Source organism: Denticeps clupeoides, chromosome 12 (genome assembly GCF_900700375.1).
Source record: "Denticeps clupeoides chromosome 12, fDenClu1.1, whole genome shotgun sequence".
NCBI classification, from domain to species: domain Eukaryota; kingdom Metazoa; phylum Chordata; class Actinopteri; order Clupeiformes; family Denticipitidae; genus Denticeps; species Denticeps clupeoides.
Window position 1 is genome coordinate 21,977,726 of NC_041718.1, and position 10,464 is coordinate 21,988,189.

The following is a 10,464-nucleotide window of genomic DNA, read 5'->3' on the forward strand; positions in this document are numbered from 1 at the left end:
CACAAACTGGCCCGAAGAACTCAAAATACAAACTCATACACGGCTGCCAAGTCAAGTTCACGAAGGAGTCCACGAAAATGTCGTCACTCCCGAAGGGGCGGAAATCCCCGGCTTTTAAGTGGGCTGCTCCAGATCCGGGGAAAGGGGTTTTAACACATCAATCAGGTGAGAGTTATTACTTCCAAAATAAGGGGCAGAACGTGGAACATGCAGAACCAGAACCAAAACATCAAATCCAACACAAAATATCGTGCATGAAAGAAAATGTCCGTTTTATTGTCTTTGTTTATGTCCTTATGACCTCTGCAGGTAATGGTAATGCCGTGCGGTGAGGTATTATTGCTGATAATTGACTGGTAATAATGACCTGGGCGCCTGAGCCGGTATCTCTGAGTCAGCACGTTGGTCCCCAGGGACTGGCGCCCTGTTCTGAAGAAGGTTAATCATAGGCAACATTATGCAGATGAAGTTGGGGGGAAGGGCGGGCGCAGGCGGCGCTGATGGGAGTTCGGGGAACCCCGGCTAATTAACCTTGTGCAGGCTGCCTGTGATGTAGGAGCTGCTCACAAGGCCATTAGCGTTATTAACGCCACCAATTTCAAAAGTTTCTCTTTGTCTATCGGTGTGTGCGGTTAGTCAAATACTGAAGCATGGGTGGTTAAGTGTGGTAGTGGGTGAGACCAGAAGACCCAGGTTCGAACCCCGCTTACTACCATGGTGTGCCTGAGCAGGACATTTAACCCTGAGTGTCTCCAGGGGGGGACTGTCCCTGTAACTACTGACTGTAAGACGCTCTGGATAAGGGCGCCTGGTAAATACTGTAAATGTAAAATTAATGGGCCGAGGAAGAAGCCGGTAGATTGTACAGGAGTCCTGAGTTCAGAACTCAAAATCACGATCCATATTCATGGCATCTCCTTCTGACCTCATCGTGGAGGAGTTGTTATGGTGATTTTCTACCTTTATCTATAAACACATTTGTATTACCGTTATACCACCCCATTAATAATGTACTTCTGGCTGTATTATAAATTTCATCATCAGCACACACGTTTTTCACCCGTCTGTAGCGCGTCTGTAGGCTGCTCTCCAACTTCTCAGTTCTGTAAAGGTTACATGGCGACTGGACAAGGCTCCTCTTATCATCTTAAGCTTGTCAATTCTCAATCTGTGTCATTAATAATTCATAATTCCAGTTGTCCTTTCAGTCTAGAGGGGAAGACACTCACCCATGAACGCGTCAGGGGACGGGCGTGACCTGGCAGGAAGATGCAGGCAGGTGGGTCCCAGGTTCGAACCCAACTGGGGGACCATCCCGGTAAAGACGGATCGGAAGGCGCTGTGGATGAAGATAAATGGGGGCAGTGGTGGCCTAGCGGTTAAGGAAGCGGCCCCGTAATCAGAAGGTTGCAGGTTCGAATCCCGATCCGCCAAGGTACCACTGAGGTGCCACTGAGCAAAGCACCGTCCCCACACACTGCTCCCCGGGCGCCTGTCATGGTGCCCACTGTTCACTCAGGGTGATGGGTTAAATGCAGAGGGCAAATTTCACTGTGTGCATCGTGTGCTGTGCTGCTGTGTATCACATGTGACAATCACTTCACTTTAAAATGATAATCGAGCGTATTGGTCTCCTCCCCAGTGACCAACTTCATTGATTAGAGTGAACAGGAGGACCTGCAGCGTTTATTCCAACTTTCCCTCTCCGTTAGCTTGCTGAAGGTCGGGCCGTGTTTTACTTTGATGTGGGTTAAAACCCGCCGCACGCGGTCTTTGGTGACACGTGTTGACGAGCGGGGTGACAGTAGGAGACATGCTCCGGGGCCGTCTGGCCTCATGCATAATGCTCTTTGTGTTTCCATGTGCGGCTTCGGCCAGGCTGAGTGGAGCTGCCTCGGCTTCAATCATAAATGCATTATGTGGGCGCATGTCTCTTTTTTTCTTCCACCGTCACTTCCATTAATGCATTATTTTCTGCGTATCCTTTTCAACTCGTTTTTTCACTTCACTCTTGGTTCAAACGTGCTCATTTCTGTGCAATGTTGATTGAGTTTTGTGCGTTTTCCTTCCCTCTTATGGTCATTACTGCAACGCCGGGACCCTCGCTGTACGGCCGAGCGTAGGTTCCGCTGACATTTCACCTCATTTCCATCAGCTTATCACACGCATACGATGTACGAAGTGCTGAGAAGGGAACGCTCGGTACCTTCACAGGAAAATATACCTGCACATATCTACCCTTATTCAAACATATAGAAATAAATGAATCATTCATTAAAACAAAAAAAAGAAATTCAGAGTTGAATAATTCATAAAAATTTCCGAAATATCATGATTGTGTGTTTTAATATGAAAAGCCACATAGCCCATTAGCCAGTGCGTGGGACTTACAGTCACATGAATTATGAATGTCTCCTCTTTCCTCACAGCCGGAGCCTTTTCCCTGATGTACAAATTACACGAGAAAGCAAGAGAGTCGCCACCTGGAAACCCCACCACCAAATAGCTTCGTCAAGGAACGAGATGGTCATGTGACAATAGCCATATTAAAACATATCATGAGACCAATCGTGGTTTACAATATAATAACTATTCGAAAACGAGACGAGACGTTATTTCCTTTCGCTTAATCTCGTATTTCTGTTTCCTGTATTTCCCAATAAAAGACATTTAGAGGAGAGCAAGAGTCCAACCGCCATGTCCGCCCTGTCCACCATGTCAGCATAAATAAAAGGCAACATTGAAACTAGGAAGGAAGAGCATCTGTTCTGTGTATTTCTCGCTGTGAGGACGTGGTGGTCTCCTCGCTGGGACCTCCGACCTCTTCTGCTTCAGCCCTGCTCACCATCTCCTTAGCGCACCCCTGATTATTTCTCCTAATTGGACAACGGTCCTACTCACGGCAGTTTTGTATTTATTATTTGACTGTCCTTCACTCCACCAGCACTGGTTTTTAATCTTCAGAAAGTGTCCATGGGTGTGGATTTTACGATTTATTATGAAAAATGAATATGATGCATCAAGCAGACACATTAAATCTAATATTAGAGTAAATTTAAATGCTTTCTGCATTCCTTGCATGAGCCACACATTGACTACAGTATAATAATTACAGTAAAAACTGCACCCTGGCGGGATGTTGTTTCGACTGAGCATCAGAATAGCAAATCCAAACATGTGTCCCAAACCCGAGGGCGCTTCACGCTGAGACTTTTACCATAATGTGATCGTCTAAGTGGGTCCCATTCACTTCCTGCCAGTCATGAATATATTCCATCAGCTGCAGCGACACTGCGTTTCTTAATGGAGATATGGAGCAGCACAATAAAATACCAGCCAGACACAACCAGGCAGGCATTCACCAGCTTCAATCCCATAATGCACCTGTAGCTACGTTCCATGAAGAAAGAAAATGGACTGGACAGCACGGACATGCGTTTCGGGGGAAATTGTACTGCTGCCCAGTTCTTCTGTACCAGGCAGCATTGTTGAGCGGGCCGACGCCCCGATCCTCTGGGGTTCACTGTCCGCTCCATCATCCACAATGAAGGTCCACAGCTGCAGAACCTGAACCTACAGGAGACCAGAGCAATATATTTCACATAGTATTCATTTCAAAATGCTAATATTAAGATGCATTTGGTTTAAAATGGAGACTCCATCCAAATTTGCTGAGGTGCATTACCTCATCAAGCACATAAGCAAATATGAGAGAAATAAATACATTTAAAGATTCCTGCCAAAAATGACTCCCGTGCACTGGGATTTTATTTATGAGAATCAATAGAGTCTGTGAGCGAAAAGTTTCTTTTCTGGAAATCTCTATTTTCGATTCTTGGAAGCCACACAGCATTTAATTAGTATTTTAATGATGGAAGTTCTCCAGGTGTGTAATTGACGCTCCATCTGAGGTTCGAGCAGAATACATTTCTAGCTTCATAATAAAAAATCCACTGAAAACCTGATAGCCTGTGCATTTCATTTATTTCTAATCGAAAGTCATTTCTACGGGCGGCCATCGCGTCTCTCAAGCAAAGACACGCGTTGGGCCAGATGCACGGCAAAGTCCCGTCTCCCCCTCCGTGTGTCGTACATCTTCATTTGAAAGGGGAGCCGAGGAGGACGTCAGCGTTATCACACCCAGCTTCCAGTGGGACCACCGACTCCCACCTTCCGTGACCTGAGGTGACGTGAAAGTCCCCACGATATAACAAATATCACGCATAGTTAAAGCAGGCACCATGGGAGAAACCAGGAGGAATGATGTGAATAGAACTGTGTCAGATTATTCATATACAATCAGGTCTTTTCCAAATGTTTTCTAAGCAGCAGTGAAAGGACCATCAGGCGCCTGGCAAGGTCACCGTGACGCGTCTGGAGCAGCTCGTGTTGTATTTAATAGAGTGTTGCTCAGGCATAATGCGGGATCTTTGTTCTTCGAGATTGATGCACGCTGCTAAAAAAATCAATGCCTTGGTTAGTTTTAACTGACGGGGTCTGTGATTGAGTTCAAGCCTCTTTTTTGTCTCTGTTTGGACAGAGAGCACCGACTCCCGTCCTCAAACGGATGTTGTGTCCTCCAGCAGCCGCCAGCCCGGGTTTCATTTCATTCACAGAATGCTACAAATCCTAGAAAAATGTTGTACGTTGTCATCAGAATTTACTGTATGTCGTGTTCTCCTTTGGAGGATATTTTATGAACAATAACTCGCTTGTGTTACTGTAAATACTCAAGCTGTGGGATTTCAGGCGATCCCGCTCTCACCGCACTGGAGGATCCATCAAGAGAGGAATGAATCTGATGATGGAGCCCAGAAACGGGATTAAAATCATCTGAATTACAACTCAACGCATCAGTCCAGAAATGTCTCTTGGATTTATTTAAACAGCGTTTTTCGATGATAAAAGCAGTTCGTCTGCTTGTATTAATATTTAAAAGACAAGATAAATGTGATGTTTGCATGCAGTCTGGTTAAGCCCTCCAACAATCTTCCATTCGGAATCTCAGGACATCCACCGCCGCGATGGGATCTATCGCGCGAGGTCCCATTACGATTATGGTGTCACGCGCGTGTAATTTTCCGATATTGGAAGTGCACATGCGAGCAGGCGAGTGAGGAATGCGCGTGTCGGAATAAATTGTCCTGGGATTTGGCCTCATATGAAGCTGCTATCATGTTTCTCGCGCTGATGGCATATTTCCTGTTTACTGGCCACTCGCTCGGCCGTAATTGACTTGTCTCGGTGATTTGGCTGCGTGTGGATTCGCCGTCACGTCTTTATCTCTTCACCTGCTCAGCAGAGGGCCCTTGGGTGGCGCGAGATTGTCTGTAAAGATGAAGAACCCAGGGCACGTAACGCCGCCATGATGGCCACTCCTGGAGCCGTAGAAGAATCAGCCGTCGATGGCAGCGGGCAGACCGCGGCGGCGGTGGCTGTGTAATTTCTCCGGGAAAAAGCCTCTCCATCCCGTCCACCAGAGCCGCAGCCGCTTCAGTTGGGACGGGACACCATACGGGTCCCACTGATTCGGGGATAAAGCGCATCTGAGCGTCTACAATGGGTGTCATTTCGCCAAGCGAGGAGCCGTGTCCTTTATTCGCCTAACCTGATTACCGGCGTTTCACCAGTCGTAATCTGGCAGGAAAACCCGCACCGCGCCGCCGGCAGCAGGTCTGTCGCGGCCTTCGGGAATTCCCAGGCCGGAAAAAACAACGTGTCCTGTGGCTGGTTCGCTGTTTCTGCTAATATATGAGGTGTAATTGCAATAAGACACAAATAGTGAGTGGCTGCCAAAACGGTGGTGAGAAGATAAATAAATCGTAAAATGAGAACGAGAGAGAGAGAGAGAGAGAGAGAGAGAGAGAGAGACCAAACCCGCCAGAATCAAACATAACACCCGATCCATGAACCAAGCAGAGGTCTGTAGGTGGCTGCGTCCTCCACTCATCTAGGAGACAGCAACATGCGACAGAGAGAAAGTGACGTGGTTGTCATGGTGATCCACTGCAGCACAGCACACGATGACACGGTGAAACTTGTCCTCTGTATTTAACCATCACCCTTGGTGACAGTGGGCACCATGACAGGTGCCCGGGGAGCAGTGTGTGGGGACGGGACCTTCATCAAGGGGACCTCAGTGGCACCTCGGTGGATCAGGAGTCGAACCAGCAACCTTCTGATTACGGGGCCGCTTCCTTCACTGCTAGGCCACCACTGCCAGTAGAGTAGAGTTTAATATAGTAAAATAGAAAAAAGAAGAGTAGAACAGAGTAGAATAAGATTAAAAGATCACCTTGACAAACAATATTGTAGACAAACGTCACATGATAGTTAGTCAAAAAAATCTAGGAACCTGCCGTATGTCAAATGTTGAACAAATATTGATTTACCTGAAGTGTTTGCTACAGAATTTCATTATTTCAAATTCAAATTCCGAAAGTTTAATACAAATTCAAATTCCTCCTGTAAGTTGCTTTGGATAAAAGCATCTGCAAAATAAAGTAAAGTAAAGTAAAGTAAAGTAAAGTAAAGTAAATCTAAATTCAAATTCAAATTTTATTTGTCACATACACAGTCGTACACGGTATGATATGCAGTGAAATGCTTTTTGCGACTGTACAGACCACAATATTGCAAATGTTGCAAGTAAACAATGAACCAATATGCAAATATTGCAAACATAACCAAATATTACACTTTTACGTCTTTAACATAAAACATGTGTAACAGGTAGGGTGAAGGTGTGCAAATGAGTGAAAGACAAAGTTTAAGATAAAAAAAAAAGTAAAAAGAGCTGTGATTTTGTGCAAAGAGAAAAAAAACGCATTTTTTGCAAAGAGTCCAGAATGATTGAAAGTGAAAGTGCTGGAGTTCTATGTTGTGAAGTTGTTGAGAGCTATTTGAATTACACTGCAACACAGCATATGTTGACACGGTGAAACGTGTCCTCTGTATTTAACCATCACCCTTGGTGAGCAGTGGGCGGCCATGACAGGCGCCCGGGGAGCAGCGTGTGGGGACGGGACCTTCATCAAGGGGACCTCGGTGGCACCGTGGCGGGTCGGGAGTCGAACCAGCAACTTTCTGATTACGGGGCCGCTTCCTTAACCGCTAGGCCACCGCTGGCCCTAAGGAAGAGACTCTGTTCTCCTGTTGTTCTCCGAGCAGCAATACAACATTGTTCTCCATCTGTAGAGATTTAATGGTAGGAGATCATTCATTAGTTTACAGAATTGTGAGAAACCGACCTTCAGTTCTTCTGGAACATTTTTACATATGAACATAATCTGGAAGATATGGATTTAACATGAATCATTAATACGGACATTCATCTATCCAGCCATTAAATCTGACCTGTCCATGCTGTTTGAACTCAGAACATGATCTACAGGCTTCGAGAATCTTTCTGAAGTTGAGTTGTTATTGAGTGAGAGACTCTCAGGCTGGTCAGTCTGGACATCTAGGAGGCCATGGAGAAGAACACAGGTTTTCTGAGGACCGGGACAGCATCAGACAGAAGAGGCAGGACAACGTCCTTTACAGCATTCATAAAATGTCCTCACTGAGTAATAAAGAGCTCGCAGCCTCCATACAACTGCATTTATGTTCCTGCTCTTTACACTTATGACCACGTGTTGATGATATTTAATGTGGAAATGCGATGAAGTGTGTTTCTGAGTGGCAGCAGGCGTAGAGGAACATCACACGCTGGCGATCTAGAAGCCTCCGTGAAAGGATGAAAAATACACAGCAGTCAGGTGGATACGCCGGCAGACTTCAAAGCCGTCACACAAAGACAAGAAGACAGCGCGGCATGAAAGTTTAATTCGCCGCTTTAAAGCCCAGATTAAAAAGCGCAGGAGAAAACAAAAAGAATCTTCTTCCGTGGTACTGAAGTGCGGTGAGAGGCGCTGAAATATGAATAGATCCCAATCAGCACGGCGCGGCCTGATAAATGTTAAATGTCCGACGGCCGGAGCCGGCTCGGCCTCCAGATAAGCGGCGCTTGGGGAGATATCTGTTTCTAAACGGCGCCTGAGCCCGCAGATCCGCACCTTTCTCCGACAATTAAAGCGGGGCGCCATCGATCGCGAGCGGGGAGCCTCCTGGACTGGAGCGTCTCGGTTGACCTGCGACGGTTAGCAGATTCTCTCGATAAATACGAGTCCACGTCTGGAACAGACGACGGATGGAGCGAAGATGAGTGATGCTTCTCGCCGCTGAAATGTGACCTTCCCCAAATTCCCACTGAATAACCTTCTCTTTCAGCTCTGCTGTTCAAAGACGGCTTCAAAGCTGAGATCCTGAGACCCTTTTGATTCTGTTACCATTAAAGCTGCCATATGGAGAGTGTTTGATCAGAAAACTCTCAATAAATGAACAAATTCCCGATTTTTCCTCACCTGCCTCATGCGTCCCTTTGAAAAGCGCAACATTTAGCTGATTTTAAGGAAGAGCTTTTTAATCCGGGTACGAAGGGGCAGAGTGGCGGATCAAAGCGCCGCTCGGCGTTCCCGTGATCCTCGCCTCTAATTATCCGTCTGAATGCAGGACAGCGAAGCCGCTCTCTCCATTCACGCTTCATGCTCTTCATCTCCTCGCTTCTGCTGGCTTTCGCGAGGGCTCGCGGAACACAGAGGCCAGTTCAAAAGACTCCGGCCGAATCACACACACACACACACACACGCTGGCACAGAGCTGGTTAACTCTAACAAGCAGCTGGCCATTTTTCCATACATCTGAGAGCTGGATCAGAGGTGCAAACACCCAGCAACAGGCCCTTCAACCACGAAGAGAGAAGCCCGTTTCATCCGGGATCCATCTCCGCGCTGAGCCTCGCGGCCGCTCTGCGGCGCCCAGTGTGGTGCGCATTGATCTCCGCAACATGACTGTGCTCTTTCTGTTCAGCAAAGGTTAACAATTCAGTATGGAACCTTCCAGGCCAGAAGAAAGAAAGACTTGCCCCAGTTGCCTTTAAAGGGAGATGAATGCGTTGTTTCTGACGGACGCCTCAGACCCCACAACAAGAGTGGCCGCCATGCGGAATACGAATAAATCAAGGCGGCCTTACAAAATTCCAAATGCTTGCATTGTTTGTAACATAAAGTGACAGAGTGTTCATGAGCCGTGTGGCGCTACGAAACCGGACGTGGTGGCTCCACGTCATGCTGAGATGTAGAAGATCCGCTCTTCCATGCATAATAATAAAAAGCTTCTAAATCCTCAGAGATTTGAGGACAGCGACACATCATGCAGACATGAGTTACCAACAAAAACCAAACTGAAAATCCAGGTAAAGAATAAAAAAAAAAGTTGAAAATAATCAGTAATGGCCGGATATACACGAAAACAAGAAAATTATAGAGATTATAAAGTAAAAGGAAAAATCTGTATTCTGGTATCAACCTATTTAAAGCCTGAGAAAAAGCAGCAGGGAATGAGTCTCATCATACGCCAGATCATGCATATAAAATACAGTATGATATGGTGTATTTATGAATGGGCTTTGTAGGATACGATGAATTCGTTGCTTTTTCCGGGTATCTACCGTAATTTCCCATCGTTCTCTCAGTCTTGGATCTGCGTGTTGGATCTAGTGAGTGTGACATGAGCAGTGTGTGGGCGCGGCACTGTGGATCTATCATCTGACATTTTTTGTTGAGGGGGTCCGTGGGGACGTGGAGAACAGATTCCCTGTGTGGAGATCGACCTCACAGCAGACAAGTTTATTGTCTCGCCGGGTCTGAAAGGTCATGGGACTGAAGCGCCGCTCCTCTCTATCGAGTCCTGCTAGAAAGGCCAGATCCCATCCTGGTCCTTTACTCATTATTAACCTCATTTACAGACAGAGAGCTCACTAAAGACATATGTCACGTACACGTGTCCCCACCTATCAGACCTGCATGGACACTGTTCTACGTTTTAATGTGAGTCTGCTAAACTGTACCCCAATAGATGGGTTTCAGAGGGTAAATAACCCTGACTAAGGTCTTGCACTGTGACACGTCCCCTCTGCACGTAAGCCTGCGTCTCCCTTAGTGAGCAGTGAGTGGGGACGGTACCTTCATCACTGGGACCTTCTGATGACGGGTCAGCTTCCCCACCCGCTAGGCCACCACTGCAACACCTCATGGCGTGTAGATGCGTGTCACTGTGAACAAGAGAGGGAATCAGTGTGAGGATGAAGCTCTTCTGGGGTTCGACATTTAAGGGGCACTGAAGGTTCCTTTTACAGGAGGAGCTGCCGTTTCTGTTCACCAGATGATGACCTTCACCGAGTTGCACTTACTGGATTCATAATCAGGAGAATCATTACGGACCAGCATGCATTTAAAAGTTGATCTGGTTTATTGGGCTCTGGGATGGGGGGGTGTCGTCTTTAAAAAGACGTTTTCAGAGTAAAGGGACCTAAATGGCATCATTCCTACATTCTGGAATGCTTCTGTAATGGCATTCTGCATG